This window comes from Balaenoptera ricei, chromosome 2, assembly GCF_028023285.1.
Source record: "Balaenoptera ricei isolate mBalRic1 chromosome 2, mBalRic1.hap2, whole genome shotgun sequence".
In the NCBI taxonomy this organism is placed as follows: Eukaryota; Metazoa; Chordata; class Mammalia; order Artiodactyla; family Balaenopteridae; genus Balaenoptera; species Balaenoptera ricei.
This window is the reverse complement of record NC_082640.1, coordinates 76,834,709-76,853,525: the sequence shown is the minus strand read 5'-3', so window position 1 is coordinate 76,853,525 and position 18,817 is coordinate 76,834,709. Positions and strand designations below refer to the sequence as shown.

Genomic DNA, 18,817 nt, shown 5'->3' with positions numbered 1-18,817 from the left:
GTATGACACAAAATAAATCATAATGTGACTTTTGCCTTTCTCATTTTCTCTACTCAAATGACAGTTGTTATCTTCTTTTCAGAAAAGTTTTCCTCTCAAGAGGAAACAGCCCTGGTTTGGGTAGAAATGGCCAGGGATCCAGCTCCCAGTTCCTAAGTACAGATAAGTGGCGACTATGAATGCAAAATTACTTACTCATGTAAATTAAGTTATAAACTGAGCTATTCATTGACCTTGGCTCAAATCGAATTTTAGAAAAATAGAATTCATCATTAAATGCCTTCCTTAGATTTGTAATGTGCTCTGTAATTTTAGAAATCACCTTCACAGCCTTGTGAAGTTGATATTACTATCCTCAGTTTATAGATCAAGAAACTGAAGCTTTCAGAGGTTAAGAAACTGGCCCCAGGTTGCAGTCAAGTCTCCTTTAAATGAACACAGATTTTCTAAATGTACAGGACAGTATCACCCCTTCCACAGAATCTATTCCAGGCATCGGCTTTGGTTGGGTGGTTTTTAGGGAGGTCTAAGGAAATAAGGGTTTGCTCTAGATTGGGCACTGTCAGAAAGCGTGGCAATTCTATGACTGAGTATCTCAATAAATGTTATCTACAGGGAGCGCTGACTGGAGGACAGACAGGACCACAAAATGGTAAAGAAGCAGTGGCTACTCCTACTAGCAGGGGAGAAGATGTCTGGTGGGTATCGTGGGTTGTATGGGAACTCTGTTTTAGTCTGTGCTTAGATGAAATTCCGCTGTGGACTTGCTTGGCCTCACTTGACCATGGTTTCAGAGGGACCTTGTCTGGGGCCAGGGGTGTGAGCGCCAGGCCGGCTCCAACAGCACCGAGGTCTAGTTGTGTCAGGCCAGAGGAGGTCAGCACTTGCTTCTTCATTCTCAAACAGCTGTCTCTGAGCAGCCTTCACATCGAACAGAAAGTTAAAAAGGTCATTCAATAATAATTTAATTCAAACGAAACCTTTCCTTAGTGAAACCAAAAATATCATCAGCACTAAACTGCCCCAGGAACTCCCTGACAGATTGGATAAGCCTTGAGTCACAATCTTCTTGCACTGACTTGTCTCTCTTCCTCCCTTATAAGCCATCAGCTCCTGGGCAGACAGGAGGCTGAAAGGTGGGAGCACCTGCGCATTGCTCCCCAACGCCTGTGCTTCCCTTCCTTGAGTGACACAATCTCTGGCTTTTAGTTGGGCACAGAGCTACTCACAATAAAGAATTCATTCCCAGATTCTTGTGCATCTAGGTGTGGCCAGGTGACGGAAGTGGAAGGGGTGTGTGCAAGTCCTAGGACGCGTCATAAAGAAGGGAGGGGGCGTGACCCCCTTACCCCCCTTGCTCCAAATTGGCAGGTGGTGGCCATAGCCCAGAAGGACCAGTGCCACACCCTGGGGGTGGCAGAGCAGAAATGGAAGGGAGCCTGCACCCCAGACAACTGGAGGGCTCCACACCAACCCTGCACTGTCTACATCCAGAATGTCAAATGGGAGAGAAATAAACACTCACACCCGTAACAAACAATAAAGCCCACTCGTAACTGCATCTGCATAGTCTCGGGTGGGACTTTCCCCCCCCCATTTAAATGTAATAAAATTAAACTTAATTCCAGAAGTTCTTCTAGAGCGCCAGGCTACAGAATCTGTTTATAATAATGGTGTATATTGGTATGCTTTTGTTGTTGTTGCTATGCTTACTAATTGTTTTATGAGTGTATTTATGGCTTACCTAATTACACAGCATATTTCTAATTTTTGCCTTTTTGTCTCACTCCCAGTAAACCAGAGCCCTTTGATAGGGGCATAAAAGATACTGCACAGGTATCTGTTTTAATGAACCTTTAAAGACTCTGTAATGTAATCTTATTTTAACTTCTACTACTTCATCTATTCACTTCCCATCCTCCTGGGAGATATTCACGTTTATGGAGGGACGAAAATATATACACCTCAGTGAAACTGTAAACTGCTATGCGACTGCTCCCCAGGTCGGCAAAACCTCAAATATTAAATTTGTGAGTGGCAAGATTTTAAATATATAAAAATGCCTTTGTTTGTAAAAGGCCTCAAAGGACTGTTTTCACTGTTGATTCATCATATCCCTCACATTTGTAAAACCATTTGCAATTTAGAAAGTGCTTTCATACTCATCATCTCATAGTTAGTCAGGCTGGATATTAGTAATTTACGTGTAACAAACAAGGAGCTACAAGTTCTGAGAGGGTGAGTTACTTGCTCAAGAAGCCATCCATCCAAAAATCCCCGTGGATGGCCCTTTGGGTTACGAGCAATGTGGCAGCAAGCTTTCTGGTACCTGTATCTATGCACCTTGAGCTAACATCTCTGTGGGAGGGATTCTGACACGGAACCTCTGCTCAGGGATTTGAGGATGGGATGTGAGCAAGTAGAAGGGCACTGGGAAAGCACTGCTGTCAGGGAAACACAGGAGAGCACAGAGACAGAAGGTTGAAGGGGCAGGCCTGACTAGATTCAACGTTCCCAGTTTTATGTAGCTGGAAATGCAGGCCACTGCTTTCTAACTTCAGAGTGAAACTAAGTCCAAGCGGACATCGCCCAGGGGCGCTGCCGTGATGACCTGGGTGGTGGCCACGCTCCAGCACCTTGGGTAGCACTTGAGCCTGGTTAGCCAACCAGATCCGCCAGCAACTGCATTAATACCTTGGGTGCCAGAAGGATGAGGTTCTGCAGAGTTGTTTTCAATTGGAAGAACAAGCAGATAACAGCAGCTGGGACTGACCAGAGTGGGAAAGGGACAGAGATAGCAGCAGACTCTCTCTCTCAAATTAGATCTACGTTCATCCCGATTATAATTCTGACATTTCCTTCTCGCCTTCACTCTCAGGGTTTGCTTCGATTACTCCCAAACCCTTAATCTAGCCCTTTGGATGAGTATGCAATTTATCGTTGATTCCAGTGAGTTTAAAACAAACCCTCTACAGGAATTTGTTTATAATTTCTCTATTTTTACATTTATTTATGTTTTATTTCCAGTGGGATAGAATGGCAAAGAGCTCTGGCCCCAAGGGTCAGAAAAGCTGGAAGAAGAAAGAGAAAGAAGATGGAAAAGGAGGGGAAAGGGAATGAATATGTATTGTGCACAAGCTCTGAGCCAGGCACTGTACATACATTGTCTGATGTTCATCCTCACAATGATCCTACAAGAACGGGGTTGTTGGTTCACTGCTGATGAGAAAACGGAGCTTTGAGAAGCTGAGTGTCTGTGCAAACACTAACCCCCACTCCCAGAAAAAAACCCAAAAGGACTGAAATTCAGTTCTGCTGCCCTGTCATGGGATTTTCCATTGTTCCAAGGTTGTGAAAACCAAATGAGATAATAGATGCAAAAGCCAGCTACTAAAGGGTGAAGAGAACATTATGAGGATGATGGCAGGACCTGGCAGCTTATGTTCACAAAGAACATGTGAGTCTCCCTCGAGGTCAGCCAGTGGTCCAGTCTCAGCCTGGGGGGTGGCCTGGAACGGACCTGAATGAAGGGCCTGGAGGGCTGTGTCAGAAGTCCACTTAGGGCTTCCCTGGTGGCGCAGTGGTTAAGAATCCGCCTGCCAACGTAGGAGACACAGGTTCGAGCCCTGGTCTGGGAGGATCCCACATGCCGCGGAGCAACTAGGCCCGTGAGCCACAGCTGCTGAGCCCGTGCGCCTAGAGCCCATGCTCAGCAACAAGAGAAGCCACTGCAATGAGAAGCCCAAGCACCACAACAAAGAGTAGCCCCCGCTCGCTGCAACTAGAGAAAGCCCGTGCGCAGCAACAAAGACTCAATGCAGCCAAAAATAAAAATAAATAAATTAAAAAAAAAAAAAAAAAAGGAAATCCACTTAGGTGAGTGGGTGCCATGCCCTGAGACAACTACACACCATTTAGAGGAACCTTCTCAGAAGGCTGTGGGCCAAAATTTTCTTTTTTCCCCATTTTTCCTTTAAAAATATCTTTAATCCCCATGGATGTCCAAGGTTGCTCTTCACTTTCTTCCATATCATTTCCAGTTTATTACTCTCCTTTCCAGCACAATAAAGCATCTTTTGAGTTAATTGATGAGAGACAAAGAAAGAAAAACTTGTCTCTAAGGCCTTGTTTATCTTCCCCCCAAAAATAACACATACATATATAATACACAGATAGATATTACATCCCTGTACACATACACTCACTCTCACATCTTCCAACAGGCTGATAACAAGCCTTAAGTGTCTCCTCCCCCGACATCCAATCCTACTGGTTCTACCTCAGACCTGTTCCTCCACTCTGCCCGCTCCTGTCTATTCTCACAGCCACAACTTACTCGAGGTCTCACGATTTCTCACCTGCAAGAGCACCCGAACTGCTCTTTTCGGTCAGTTCCCCACCTGCTGCTGCTTGGTCCTGTGTACCCACCCTGCATGATTACTTAAGTGAGCTACTGGTATTACTGGAGATGGCGGCAGTTTCCTAACCCTCCCTGAGAGCACATTACACAGGTGAGTTAACTAGTGGGCTTGTTACAGCAGCAAGCCCACTGCTTCCTTGAGCCCTAAAGCAATAAGGTGTAGCAAATAAGTGTCTGCTGTGGGTTGAACTGTGCCCCCTTCCAAAAACAGGGTATGTTAAAGTCCTAACCCCCAGTACTTGTAGTGTGACCTGACTTGGAAAAAGGGTTTTTGTAGATGTAATCACGTTTAAAGGAGGTCACTAGGTGGGACTTAATCCAGTATGACTGATGTCCTTATAAGAAGAGGAGAAGAGACAGAGACACAGCGAGAAGGCCATGTGACGACAAAGGCAGAGATTGGAGTGAGGGAACAGATCTTCCCCTAGAGCCTTCAGGGAGAGCATGATCTGACCAAATTTGGATTCTAGCCTCCGAAAGTGGGAGAGGAAGCTTCTGTTGTCTTAGGCCACCCAGTTTTTGATAAGCTGTTACAGCAGCCCTAGGAAACTAAAAGAGTATCTAAAGAAAGGTGGGAAGACTTGACCATCAAGAAAGAAGCCTTCAAATCAAAACAACTCTACTTCACATGTTTGCCTCTGCTAGTTTCTTACCTTCTCCATAAGAAGCCAGGGGCCTCCACATTATGGTTCCAAAGAACAAACCTGATTACCTCATTCCCTTTTTTGTTAAAAAAAAAAACCCCTCCATTTTCTATAGGACAAACTCCAAGCCCCTAATAGCCATGTAAAGCCTTCAGAATCTGGTCCCAACCCATTTCTCCAGCACATCACCATCATTCCCTCCTCTCGATGTTTCTCCTTGCACGCTGACCTCCAGCCATCACACTGCCCTGGAGCCCAGGGACCGACTCTCACGCACAGTTGACAACAAGCACGGCGATGACAACCATCCTGGGTGTCCACCAGCCGGAACCAGCCCATAACGTCCTTTCTCTCAAGACCGAAGTCCAGGCAGTACTGAATCAGGCAGAAGGATCTGTGGCTTTGAGGACAGAAGTCACAGGGCTTACCATATCAGAAGCAAAACTTGGTGGGTTTATCAGGCAGTATCAGTTGGTCGTATATGCAGCATTCTATTTCCTCTTTGAATTCACGTTGAGCGTTCACCAATCAGTAAGTTACTGAGTCATCTACAATGTGCTTAGCCCTGTGCAAGGAGCAGGGACACACAGAAGAGTATATGAGGCATAGTCGCGTTCACTCATCAAATGTGTTCGGTCTCGATGGGGAAAGGACTAACGTGCAACATGCTCATGAGGCAGGCAGCAGAGTCAATTCTATGGCTTATTCCAAAAACTGGAAGAGTTCAGAGAAGGGAAGTGCCAAGTGTGAAGCGCAGTAGTCAGGAAAGAGTAGGTGGAGGAATGGGAACTTAGGCTGGGCCTGGCAGATGCAGAGGACTTGGTTGGCCAATCGGAGGAGGGGGGCTTTCCAGGGACAACACAAATAAGGTCCGGAAGCAGAAGAAGCAAGTCATCACTACTGCTAGGGACACCTAGTGCTCAAAGCACCATTCTTTTTTTTTTTTTTTTCAAAGATACATTTTACCTTTGGAATTATTAATTGATCTGTAGGATGCTACTGTGATGCTTTTATTTTTTTTTTATTTATGTATTTTTTTGGCCGTACTGCGAGGCTTGCGGGATCTCAGTTCCCTAACCAGGGATCGAACCCAGGCCCTCGGCAGTGAAAGGGCCAAGTCCTAACCACTGGACCACCAAGGAATTCCCCAAAGCACCATTTTTCCCCCCATTGGTTGTCAAATAACCCTTTATTATTTTTCTTTGCAGTTCTTAACTAGCTGGGCATTCCACTGCACCACTGTTGATGTCATCTATGATGTCGTGAGGGTGGCGGCCATGGACACTGCAGCCCACAGACTGGGTGATCCCCAGGATCTCTTTAATGGTTCCAGAGAGTTCTCTAGCTAAAGATCGATGCCGCATCTGTCAGGCAATGTGGATAATCTCATCAAAAGTGATGTTTCCACTGTGTTTAACGTTTTTCTGCTTCTTTTCGTCTCTTGGCGGTTCTTTGAGGGCTTTGATGATCAGGGCAGAGGCAGAAGATACCACCTCAATCTGGGCCTGTCTGTTCTGAATGGTCAGTTTCACCGTAATCCTCATACCCTTCCAATCACCAGTTGCCTTGGCGATGTCATCACCAACGTTTTTTGGAGACAGACCCAGGGGGCCGAACTTGGGGGCCAGGGCAGACATGGCACCAACTTCCCCACCAGTGCACCTCAGCTACACGACTTGGATCTCGTTGGGGTCGAACTTAGGTGGCATGGTAGAGGCAGCTGGTGTCGGATGAACCCGGATTCGGGACGACCAAAGAAAGTCAAAGCACTATTCTTGATTAGTTTAGTTCACAGAAGGAGCTTCCAGACAGCAACATCAGCAACACCTGGAAACTTATTAGAAAACAAAGTCCTGGCGCCACCCCAGACCTACTGAATGAGATGCTCTGGGGGTGAGAGTGGGACCAGCAATTGGTGTTTTTATGAACTCTCCAAGTGATGCTGACGCAGGCTAAAGTTTTTGAGAACCACTGCTCTAAGGAGAAGACATGTTACAAATAAGCTTGTAATATCTACTCCTACAGAAGAAACTTTCAAATCATCTCTAACTGGAATTCATTTCGTTCTTGATATAAGCTACATGATGGTCCAGCAACATGTACGCAGCACCAAGGCAGAGACAGTGTGTGCACACGTGAGTGTGTGTGTGCACACATGAGTGTGTGTGTACACACAGACCAAATCAGTTGTCTGTCGGGAAGTTACTGTTAATATAACATCTGAGAAAGATCTAAAAAAATTAATTATTTAAGAAAGCAACACAGGACTGATGTGACAGTCCTATGGGACAGGAAATTTTATATACTGAAGATAAAGAAAGTGATGTGACCGTGGTTACTTAGGACCCAGAAATAATAATAGGAATATACTGGACACAACTGCTTCCCTTGTCATCCCACCATCCTTCTGTGATCATCTGGTGATCAGTCCTCTTATTTCCATACACTGGAGATGAGATCTGCACACTCTTTTGTGTTTTAACCTTCTGTACTTGAGGGCCGCTGTCAATTCCCTATTTTCACTACTCCTGGCAAATGGAGGTTGGGTTTGTTTTGATTTGTGTTGGGTCTACAGCTCCTCGTTAAGTAAACTAGGACTCTGTGTCTGGGCAATGCATTCAAGAAGAGAAAAATAGAAGGAATCAAAGTGAATTGTAGGGAGGGAAGGAGGGGGAAGTTCCCTGGAAGTCTAAAAGTAGGAAGCAAGGATGGTATTTTTGGCTTGGAACTTTCTGTACCACATGAAATTATGAGAATGACTTAATTGTTCCTGTGCATGTGAAACCGGAGAGACCATAATGGCTGGGTTACACCCAGACGGACTGGAGCAGGACTTAGACAGGGTGGCCTCCTGCCAACAAAACCTGCTCTGCAGACATGAGTGACTGAATCGTTCATGTTTTCAGGGTTGGGCTGTCTGCTGACCGCTGGCTTTGCTCTTCTCCCTCAATCTTCCTCGAGTAGACAGGGTGCTGTGTTACAGAGGGCTGCTATTTCAGGGGTAACCGGAGGGGCAGTGGGCTCCAGAAAGCCTGGGTTCTATCTAGTGGCCTTGTGCACTGAAGCAACTACATTTACTTCTCTCTGTTTCCTCATCTGCTGAATTAGAAGGGCAAACTATGTGCCTTGGCTATTTCATAGAACGCTGGAGGAGAGAATAAAATGAGGGAATAGGTACAAAGAACATCCTTTGGAAAATTAAGATTGTTATGCTATTGAGAGTTACTCCTGGACTCTCTCTTGTTTTCACATAGCATCTTTTGCAACCCTCTTCTTACGATGGACACCTATTGGGTTGCCTGTCCCGCTCCCTTTCTGCAGGAGGTGGCAGTCATGATGGTCAATGCCACCTTGCCACCTGACCACAGGAAGAGACCCCTGAGCCAAGTGAGACCAATCAGATTCTCATGCCCAGAAACTGATAACAGAGACGCTTAGAGATGGAGCTGCCATTGGCTCAGGCTCATGACACAAACCCAGTAGTTCTCATGAGGCCATTTTACTCCCCAGCGGGCACTGGGCAACCTCTGGATTCGTTTTTGGTTGTCACACTGAGGAGGGGGTACTATTGGCACGTAGTGGATGGAGCCCGGGGATGCTGCTAAACATTCCCCAAGACTCAGGAGAGCCCCTCACAACAAAGAATTACCTGGTCCAAAATGTCAGCAGTATCAAGGACGAGAAAGCCTGCACCAGAGGGGTGACGGCAAGGCAAATGCCTACAGGGTCCAGGCAGATAATGAAGGGCTGATGCAGGCAGTGGGGAAGCTCAGCTGACTGGAGGGTCTGGAGAAGAGGGCAGCCCCTATGCCGCTCCAGCCAAATGTCACCCCAGGAAATGAGGACTCAAGGTTGCCGGATCCGATTTACCTAGTGAAGCTGGAAATTCAGATTTTCACATGAAATCTGATTTTTAAACTCTGGCGCAATTTTTTTTTTTTTTTTTTTTTTTTAATGTATGGGCCAAATAAACACATCTTCAGGTCCCATGGAGGCTAGGGGGGTCAGCAGTTTGTAACCTCTGACCTGAAGGAAGATCCAAAGTCTCCCTCACAACTCCGTGAAGCTATATAGCTCCTCCCTTTACTTCCTTGGATGTTGTAAGGAAGCCCAGGATGTTACATGTGTCCCCCCAAAGCTTTAACTAGTACACACCCCTGCACCTCTCTCTCCCTCCCTCACTTCTGCTACATTTTTGACCTGATGTGCCATTTCCACCCAGAGAAGAATTTGCATCTCTCAGGGTTGAAAGGAACCTTAGAAAAAAATCTAGTCCTGACCTGCCAAGAAAAACATTTGGCTAATTACTTAACCTCTCCATGCCTCAGTTTCCTCATCTGTCAAATGCAGATGATAATGAAACTTCATTGGCTGTTAGGAAGATTGAATGACTTCATATATCACCTCAACCTCCTTGAATCCTTTGCCTTTGGAAATAATGCTCCAATGCTACTGCTGCTGTTAATAAAAATAATAAAACGAGCACACCTTAAGTCAAGATTACATTTGTCTGAGGCTTAGCATAAAAACTCACACAGGGTGGAACTTGAGCATGAAATCAGACTTCCCCAGGACAAATAAGCCATGTCTCATCAGTTACTGAGACATTTTTGGAACATTGTGTGGGCCCTAAAGAATATTTTGTATGTTGATGCATGGAGGACCAACAAGTCCTAGGGTGATTTGGCTTATGGTGATTCTGAGAAGGGGCAAGAACAGCATGAGGGAAAGTGAGCAAAGAGAGGGCAGCAACCCAACTAACCTGCACTTGCAAAAAAAGGAAAAACAAAAGTATACAAGAAATTCTTGGGCTACAGTGCAACAACCTCTCACTATCTTAAGAATTTAGTGAATGCAGGTTTATGGCAAATCTAACCTGTCACAGGGCTGCGGCATTCTTTGTAGCAGTCAAGTCACTGTGGCCTGAATTCTTTCCAAGGCTACTTGACCCTCATAAAAATCCCTGACAGTCGAGTGGGTACCATTTTTTCCCAATGCCTTTGAAAAGCTTCCTTGACAGCACCCATTACAAAGAGAACAGGGTCTGCTCTCCAGACTGGAGGCCAAAATGTTAATTAACTTATACCTGAGTCTGCCCCCCCCCCAAAAAAAATGTGGGTAGTACTCTCTCTTTCCAGCAGTATTAGAGAAAGAAAGAAATGGAATGGAAGTGAATAAGCTCCAGAAAGAATTCTGATATTAAGACCAAATGATTACATATGCTTTTCCACATTTGTCCTTCCTACTTTATTTCTGATCACTTTCTACCAAATAAACTGGTCTTTCAATGACAAAGTTCATTTCATCACGTGGAGACTGGATACTGGTTCTATTGCCTTCCACTGCACATTTCACAAAGGATTTATGTGAGTTTTTCTGGGTTCATTATTTCTATGAAAGCACTGTGCTATGTAAGGAAGGTATCATACAAAGCAAATAATGCACATTAAAAATTGAAACTACACTAGGAAAATAAATCTGGATTCAGTTCAAGTACTTGTGAAAGCTGATATTATTAAGAGATCACTCATATATGCTAATAACTCGCTTCCCATGACTTTGTCAATAGCAAAGCCCCCCAGATAACCTCAGTAGCCCAAGAGTATTCTACAGCATTGAGCTGCGTTCTTGCTAGGAGCGGTTTCCTCCATAGGCAGAGAAGACAGTGCATCTGATATCTGCAATTTGGAAACGTCAAAAGGGGCGTTATACTTTCCAATCTTGCTCACCGTCTGTCTATTCAATAAATATTTATTGAGTACCTATTATGTGCCAGACACTTTGCTATGAGTTGGGAGATGGAGATGAACAAGACAGGTACTTTTCTCATCCTCTTGGGACTTGCAGTCCAATGAGGCATAAAGACAGACTAACAAGCAATTCTAAGAGTTTGATAAGAGTCATGTATGGTAAGACATATTCTTCTCATCCTCCTCCCTAAAGAAACCTGGAAGGAGGGGGATGAGAGAATTTAATCTGATATGAGTCATGTACACAGTCCAGATGCTTGGGGCGAACCCTAAACTTGCCATCTCCAGGGTAAACCAACAGAGGAAATAATTTGTGAAGAGAGCAGCAACACAGACCTTCAAGAGAAGGGGAGACAGAAGTGAGGGACAGCTTTGGGAAAACAAATTGTCTGGCTTGTGAGGAGCCTAGGAATACAAAAGAAGAGTCATGAGAGAAGTGCCAGGAAAGAAAGCGGGTGGGACATCAGGGAGGGTCTGGGACAACTGGCGTCAGGGACCTTTCCAAGTCCTGTACGTGGGTAACTAATTCAATCTTTATGATAACCCTATGAGGTAGGTAACATTAGCATCACTCCCATTCTACAAATGAAGAAACTCGGAGGCAGAGGTCGCAAAATTTGCCCAAGGTTGTTAGTAAGTCCTGGAGCCATGATTCAAGCACACCCAGCCTGGCCCGAGAACCTCTGTTCCATGTTCCATGCGTGCTGAAGACTTTAGACATGCCTTAGTAGGAAATGGGAAGTCACAGAGGGTTCTTAAGCAAGGTACTATGTAATTAAAGCATTGATTCAGGAATTCATGTAGTCACTGAACATGGAATGAACTGGAGGAGTGGGGGAGGGTAACTGGCATTTAATGAATGCCTCAGGTGTACCCAGACCTCCTCAGACTTATAATATTATCAAATTACCCAACAATCACTCTGGAAGAGACAGATTCCCATTTCACTGGCACTGGACCTAAGTCTCAAAATGCCCATTCACTCCTATAGTGATGGAATCAGATTCTGAACTCAAGTGAGGCTACCATGAAAGTCCCTGCTGTTACAACCACACTGTCCTACAAAGCTGAGGCAAGGAAACCAGGTGGTAGATTTTTATAATTGTCAAAATGAGTGGTCGTGAGAATTAGAGGAAGGGGTGGGTAGAAGACTTGATAACTAATTAGACACTGAAATCAAGGGAAAGACTGAAGAAAAAAAAAAAAGGAAATGACATCAGTATTTCAGGATTCTGAGACTGGAACACTTGTGGTGCCATTCACAGAAATGAAGGAATTAAAAGTATTAAGATGTTTTTGCTTTACTCCAGTTTGCGAGGTAGGGGATAGAAGAAGGAGCTGACCAGAATAGTGACTAAGAATACTAACACTTATTGAGCACTTACTATTTACCAGGCACCGTACAATGGGAGTTACACGCACCAACTAATTTCTCACAAAACTCTGAGATAAAGTGTTGTGAGAAGTATATCAGTTTACTATCCCTATTTTAAAGACGAGAAAAATTGGCAAGTTACCCAAGATCACGCAGTAAACTGTAGGTGTCCTTAATGCCAGCTTTATAGCTTAAGAAACTGTCACAGTGAAGCTGTATTTTTTAAAATCTTTTTAAAAAAATATTTATTTATTTATTCTGGCTGCGCTGGGTCTTAGTTGCGGCACACGGGATCTTCGTTGGGGCATGTGGGCTCTCAGTTGCAGCATGTGGGCTCTCAGTTGCGGCATGCATGCGGGATCTAGTTCCCCGATCAGGGATCGAACCCAGGCCCCCTGCATTGGGAGTGTGGTGTGTTACTCACTGGACCACCAGGGAAGTCCCAGTGAAGCTGCATCGATACGTACAAATGGTTTTGACAATTGTGACCTTACGAGCTATTTTTTAGTTTTGAAAAGTGAAATTAAAAGAAAAAAGAAACCCACAGTACTTTTAGACATAAAAGCCCAAGCTTTTTGTGGTTAAACAATCCAGACCATTTGAGAGAACAGTCAAATGTTTTTCAAGTTCAAAGTGCTTACCTAGCATGGTTTATAAGGAAGCCAAGAGAGCCGGTGATGGGCTGAAACTGTCCCGCTTACCTGGCTATTTTAACAACCTAAGTAGCTCTGTCAGAGCAAAAGTGAAATCTAATAGAGTCCTGACCCAGATTTTATTGATTCTAAGAAGCACATTGGTGGGGAAGGGGAGCGGGGGAAGCACGATGTTTTGTTTTTGCATTTTAACACCGCTGAAATCAGACTGTATCTTACAACTGATGACATGTCTCTTTTTAGTAAACAGCATTTTTCTGTCCTAGATATACATTTTAAATGGTGCGCCTTAAAAATCAATGGCAACAGGGACTTCCCTGGTGGCACAGTGGTTAAGAATCCACCTGCCAATGCAGGAGACAAGGGTTCGAGCCCTGGTCCGGGAAGATCCCACATGCCACAGAGCAACTAAGCCCGTGCGCCACAACTACTGAGCCTGTGCTCTAGATGCCGTGAGCCACAACTACTGAAGCCCGCGTGCCAAGAGCCCGTGCTCCGCAACAAGAGAAGCCACCGCAATGAGAAGCCCACGCGCCGCAACGAAGAGTAGCCCCTGCTCACCGCAGCTAGAGAAAGCTCGCGTGCAGCAACGAAGACCCAACGCAGCTAAAAATTAATTAAATAAAAAGTTGTTTAAAAAAAAAAGAAAAAATATCAATGGCAACAGAAAATGGAAATAAGTTTGACAGACAATAAACATCAGTTTCTTAAAAAAATAAACAGATGGAGACTTAGTTTTGATGAAATGTGGTCATTTCTGAACATGATACATAAAGAAACAGTTTCAATACGAGAATTAAAATTCCTACTCAAGAATTAAGGGTGATACGGAGCAGGGCTGTGTGCACTGCATCAGCACTGGTGGGGGCTGTGGGCCCAAGGGGGTAGGGGGCCTCGAGGTTAAGGGAAAGTAGCAGACTTGGGATCTGGCTGGCTCACAAGAGCATCTGGGGGTTGTCACCTTCTATTATTACTAAAGTTTTCAGGGCTCTGCTGTTCCGAGTTCGGAGCTACAAAGAGCCTGCTGTGTGCCCACGGAGACTTCTCTGACCCCAGGAGCCCCTCCTTGCTGCCTGGAGACAGAGGAAGCTTCCAAGAGCAGGATGAAAACAGAATCCTAGAGACATCTGAGGTTCAAGACCTAAAGGGGAGGGGGAGGGAATCTCCCCTTGTCTCACCTGTACATTTGAATGAAGTGGGGCATCCTTCCACGTGGCCTCGGTCCTAGAGGGCAGGACCCACTTTGGCCACAAATTATAAACAGAAGAAGGCTTAGATGGGAGAAGGTGAGGTAACTAGATTTTCTGAGGTCAAAGAACATGGCACAAAGTCAGACAAGTACGTATATCTATGGGGACAACGAGGCAGAGTACATGACATCGAACTATTAGAAAACTCAGCCTTTACTAAGCAGTGTCCCTAGTCTGTGGACACACAATAGGTAAGTGTTGGTCAAATCAGTTAAATCCTGAGTCATATAAAAGAAAATAGTTTGTTTTAGAAAATCAGGCTGTCTCGTTTTGGGAATTGGGCAGATTTGGGGGAGCGGTCAGGAGAGTTGGAGAATCTGGGTTGGTTCAAGGTGAGAAAAGGGGGGGAAGGAGCATCTCAGAGATGCTGACACACAGAGCTCCCCAAGTTCAAGGTGAATGTTCTTCTCCCTGAAGCCCAGGTAGGAGAGAGCTGTGTCCTGTCTGTTTATTCCTATCTAAGCATCTCACATAGAAAGCAACACAGAGCAGAGCCTTAGAATTACTGGTTGAATGAATGCCCAAGTGCTGCACCTACTTTGGTCAGACTGTTGAGTAAACTTTAGGAGTAAGAAGGAGTCTTATGTCCTAAAGATGTTAAAAGACTCCTAAGGGCCTTACTTCTATCAGGGAGTAAAGAAGGCATTGAGGAGAATCTCAAATGAAAGTTACAAATTTAATATAATAGTTGAATTTGTTTTTATTTTTAGCATTCTAAGGCTTTTTGCAAAGATATGACTCTAGCCTGGGGAATTATCTTCCCTTCAGCAGGGTTTCACAATCTAAACTAATTCAATTTTTCTTTTCTATTAGGGGAAAAAAAACCACAAAAAACTCCAAATTACATAACCAGGGATTTTGTGGAAATGATCAAAGCTTGACAGAAGGCCTTAAATTCTTATAGTGAGTACCAGTCAGCAGGGTGTGAGATCAGCTGACCAGCACATAGCTCCGAGATAAATTGTTAGTGGAGATGATTGATCATTTCAACTCAGGATTTCCTAGAGTATGATAGTGCGATCTAATAATACATCCTTTAGAAAATAAGAACTGGGATCTCCCTGGCAGTCCAGTGGTTAAGACTCTGCACTTCCAATGCAGGGGGCACGGGTTCGAACTCTGGTCAGGGAACTAAGATCCCACATGCCATGTGGCACAGGCAAAAAAAAAAAAAAAACTAAAATGTACATGTCCAATCACTTTGTAAGCTTTTTAAAATGAAAGCATATGAATAGTCATTTTTTAAAGTAATCTAGCATTTCCTCCTTATTTTTTGGTAAATTAATTCAATTAGTTAAAATTAAACAAGTATTTGCTTCTTAAACAGATCAAGGCTGGGAAAAAGCTGCTGAGTGTGGAAGCTTGGTGTCTGTTTTCACTGCATCTGTCGTGACCCTATATTAGCTTAGGCAGGTCTTTGGACTCTCAGTATCTGGCCTTGATCTTCTCATCTGTCAAATGGGGGACATGGATTGACCCTCACAGCCATTTCCAGCTCTGACCTCTGTGACCAGGGCTGTCCAGCGAATCAGAATGTGGAGGCATCAAGAATCTTCTCAAAGCACAACAATTAGAACTTTCAAAGTAATGGGAAGAAAAGAGTCATCACACATTCTAAATGGTTTTGGATACCTTAAAGACCAAACTCTAATCAAACTCAAAGGTTTGGTTCCTCTTCTATTGGGTACATTTTTTCATTATCAAGTGCTTATATGGAAAAAAGAAAAACCCAGACAGCTATGTATTTCTCTCAATACACAAATAATTCTCACTTCCTCTGGAAAATTGCACAGTAGAATTAGTTGGGTGGTCAGCCTGAACCCACCTTCCAATTTAAAATCACAAGATGTTTCTCAATGTCACATCAACTGGTGATATCTGTTGGTTTTTAAATAATACTCTGAGTCTGACTCCTACACAATGGATTTACATTTTTATGGTTTTATCTTTCTGGTTTTGTCTATGGACCTTGCTTTTGTGTTAAAATATGCACTGCTGGGAATTCCCTGGTGGCCCAGTGGTTAGGACTTGGCACTTTCACTGCCGAGGACTTGGGTTCAATCCCTGGTCAGGGAAATAAGATCCTGCAAGCCACATGGTGTGGCCAAGAAAAAAACAAACAAAAAAACTGATCAATAATAATAAAAATATGCATTGCTACTTGCAATCTTTATAGCTATGCTTTAATTAAAGATGTGATCGCTACGTAAATTCCTCCCTTCGTCAATATAGTAGAAAGGACACTGGAAAATGACTCAAAAGCATCCAGTTCAGAGTCCAACTCTTACTGGTTGAGTGGCCCAGATCCCATCCACCACCCAGAGAAGTAAAAAACGGTTTGTAAAACAGCAAGTCAGGGAACTCCTCAGGGGACAAAGAGTAGGAAGGTCATCAGCACCAGGATTCAGCAATCATCTACACACACCCTTAGGAACTGGAACTTGGGTGGAGCTTACTGCATGGAGTCTCAGGAGGAGAAGGAACTACCATGGCCATGATGGTATCGTCTCCCTTTTGGGGGGAAGCTATTTTCCCACTTGAGTCTTATCATGGAGCACACAGCTCTAAGCAGGAATCCCCAGTCTGGTCCTCCACCTTGTAGGGGACAAGGCTCTGCCACTTGTCCCCCCGCACCCAATACAAGTGCAGTCCCAGGTCACTGCTCGGCACTGCTAAACTCAATGCCTGTTTACCTATGCCATTTTGTACATTTTTTTAAGGAAAGCTAGTCTAAATACTACTTTATATATTGGCACATTGTAAGCATTATACAAATACTTGCATTTATCTACCTTAAAAACAGTACAGGGCTTCCCTGGTGGCGCAGTGGTTAAGAATCCGCCTGCCAATGCAGAGGACACAGGTTTGAGCCCTGGTCCGGGAAGATCCCACATGCCACGGAGCAACTAAGCCCGTGCGCCACAACTACTGAGCCCGCGTGCCACAACTACTGAGCCCGTATGCCACAACTACTGAAGCCCGCACGCCTAGAGCCCATGCTCCACAACAAGAGAAGCCACTGCAGTGAGAAGCCCGCGCACCACAATGAAGAGTAGTCCCCACTCGCCGCAACTAGAGAAAGCCCGCGTGCAGCAACAAAGACCCAACTCAGCCAAAAATAAATAAATAAATTTATTTAAAAACCCCAAAAAACAAAAAACAGTACACTCTGTGGAGAGTTCAGGAGGGCAAGTATGGAGGCAGAGAGACCAATTAGGAATATTCTATACCATTCTAGGTGAGAAATGGTGGTCTATGAATTAGGGTGGCAGCTATGGAGTGATACAGAGCTGTCAGATTTGCTGTGTCTTTATGAGTAGAAGACGTGTTGATGGCTGGATGTCAGGGGTGAGGGAAAGAGTGAAGTCAGGGAAAGGTTGGGTTGGGCTGCCATTTCCAGATACATCCTGGGCCAGTGAGCAAAGGAATGTTGGCCACAGGGACACCCCCTTCCCCACCCCTCCCCAGCACTATGGGAGCTGTCTCGACAGAGAAGGAGGTGGGCCCAAGAGTACGGGTAGGAGTGCGGGAGCTCACCCCTTGCTGAAAGGAGACAGAGGAGAAGGCAAAGCCTCCCGGAGGTTCCTACCTCTGAAGGAGATGGAGAGGGGTGGTGGGACTGAGGTGTTGGTGGGCTGGTACCAGCAGGAGCATCTGCGATGGTGACAGTTCTAATTCTAACGCACTACACCCAGCGGGCACAGGGCCAGGTGACAGAGGTTGCAACAGACAGGGTGAGAGAAAGTTCACCCCTGGGTGTTAACTAGGCACTAAAAGGCCTCGTGGAATTCAGACTTTGCTCAAACCAAAGATAAGAAGTAGGAGCAGAGCGGTGCATTTTCTTGCATTGGGGAAGCGGCTTCAACTTGGATCTGGGCTACTTCCCAGAGTGTGGCGTGGAAGAGAGATTCTGTGGGAGGGAAGAGAACTTGATCCCATTCCCAGACTCAAACCGTCAAGACTTGAAGCTCTGGAACGCACCTGCATTGGGTTGGCGACTGACCAGACACTGAACCAAAGGAGTGTCGGGAAGGGTGTCAGAAACTTCATTTTACAACCTCTGTGAACCCCCAGATGTGGTGCTGTTTTTGGTATCTCTCCAATCCACAGAACATGAAGTAGCATTATGGTTAGTATCTCGTGAAGACAGATCATGGGAATTGAAAGGACATACATACATTTCAGCTGTCCAGAGATCAGCCTGATCAAAACACAGATGTTTTGAACCATGTGGAGAGGAAATCTGGCCACTTGACAAACCTTCTCAACGTGGCTGTTCCCTGGGGAAAGGACTTCACTAGACCTCCATACATTGGGCAATCCACAATGGACTCCAGTGTGGAGTTTACAGCGCCTACAGGGTTAAGCAGTTAGGGTAAGTGAATATCCAAGAAATGGGGAAAGGAGTAGATACCGGGGTTGTTTATGACTGTCTACTCTCAAAACAAAGGCAGAGCTATAGTACCCACTTAAAATTCTGTGAGAGGGCACTATTGTGACAGATGAAGAAACTAGCTCAGAGAGATTTAGCAACTTTGCACATAATTAACCAGGGCAGATCAGGATCTGAACTCAGCACTCTGCTGACACCACAGCTGCTTCGTAAAGGTTCCTGTCATCAGCAGATGGTAAGGAGGGACTCAAAATGAAATGTGAGTCTGAGGCTAACGTAAGTAATAATAAGTATGAGAATACTATCAATAATGACTGTAATAACTAACATTT

At 44.8% G+C, this 18,817-nt stretch overlaps 1 protein-coding gene and 1 pseudogene across 1 annotated transcript in view; both read right to left on the bottom strand.

Annotated features, from left to right (window-relative positions):
- MYO1E (myosin IE) overlaps positions 1-18,817 on the bottom strand; it is a 201,092-nt gene that overhangs the window by 144,064 nt on the left and 38,211 nt on the right. The window lies entirely within an intron of this gene.
- On the bottom strand, positions 6,256-6,916 carry LOC132360446 (large ribosomal subunit protein uL11-like; annotated as a pseudogene).